Below are 1,142 nucleotides of genomic sequence, written 5' to 3' on the forward strand. Positions count from 1 at the left end.
CCGCGCTGCCGCAGGGCGCCCCCCGAGGGCCGGGCACGGGGCTGGAGCCGAGGAGCAACACGTCCAGGCGCCGCCGGGACTGGGAGCTCGCCCGCGCCAGCCCAGCGGCCGCTCACCTGCAGGGCGCCTGCGTGTCCCGGCCGGTCTCGGCGGTGCTGGGCGCGGTCACAGGGCTGGGCGGCCGGGCGCTGCGCGGGGCTGGGAGCCTGGGGCTGCCAGCGAGTCCATATAGAGGGAGTCTCGGATCCTGCCTCCAAATTGCAGCAGCGCCGAGCTGTCTCCCATTTAAATGTCTGCCAGCTGAGAGCGGCGCTCCGAGCCCCTCCACATCATTGGCCAGGAGCCGCCGAAGCCCGCGTTATCCGCCCCCTTTAACACTTCCAGCGACTTCCACCAGGGAAAGCTCGCAGGCGGCTCCCGCAGGACCCACTCGGCCCCTTTCCTCTCACAGCAGGCTCGGTGCGAAAGGTCACCCCCGAGGAATGCACAGAAAATCGCATTTGCCACCCCCATTAAAGGAGGCGAGCCGAGGACTGCGGGATGCTCCTCTCCCCCCTCGGGCCGCCGCCTGCCCGGACAGCCTTTGCCCACATGAACTCTCCGCTAGTCCCAGAGCAGCTCGTGCCCCATCCCTGCGCAGCTGGAGCTTGGGACTGCTGGCAGCGGGGCTGTGACGCGGGGTGCTGCAGGCCACTCGCATTAAGACCTTGCTCAAGGAAAGGCCTCCCGAGCTAGCCACTCCTCGTGCCTGCTGGCCAGGGTGCTCTGGAGGTAGGTACTGGCTTCTGCCTTCCCCAGATGTTGCAGCTGTGCAGGGCAGAGGACAGCAGCAGGGGAGACTTAGGGAAAGCAAACTGGCCCCTTTCTAGTGCTTCTGAAAAGCCGGGGGCAATGTGCTGCGTGGGCAGCGTAATCCAGGGAGGCTCAAAGGGAAGGTTTCGGTTCGCAATTCTCCAGCATAAAAATGGACTCCCAAATAAGCCGTCTCTCTCCTACGCTCTAACCCGCAGGAAAAAGGCCAAGGCTGCCGTGAGGAATCAGGCGAACAAGCCAGATGAGTTTTGTTTCTGTAGCCAAGACAGGTCTGAGACCATGCAAGGCTGAATGAGGAAGATCCCAGCTCTGCTTGAGAGCAACTTGTC

The 1,142-nt window shown here is 64.0% G+C and overlaps 1 protein-coding gene across 1 annotated transcript in view; it reads right to left on the bottom strand.

The window, feature by feature from the left end:
• GREM1 (gremlin 1, DAN family BMP antagonist) overlaps positions 1-653 on the bottom strand; it is a 7,853-nt gene extending 7,200 nt beyond the window's left edge. The window contains exon 1 of the mRNA XM_019552343.1: positions 117-653. The gene's annotated coding sequence lies outside the window, so the exon portion shown is untranslated. The remainder of the gene's footprint in view (positions 1-116) is intronic.
• Between the last annotated feature and the right edge of the window lie 489 nt (positions 654-1,142).

The sequence above is a fragment of the Crocodylus porosus genome, unplaced genomic scaffold (assembly GCF_001723895.1).
Source record: "Crocodylus porosus isolate Cpor-Errol unplaced genomic scaffold, CroPor_comp1, whole genome shotgun sequence".
Classification (NCBI taxonomy): domain Eukaryota; kingdom Metazoa; phylum Chordata; order Crocodylia; family Crocodylidae; genus Crocodylus; species Crocodylus porosus.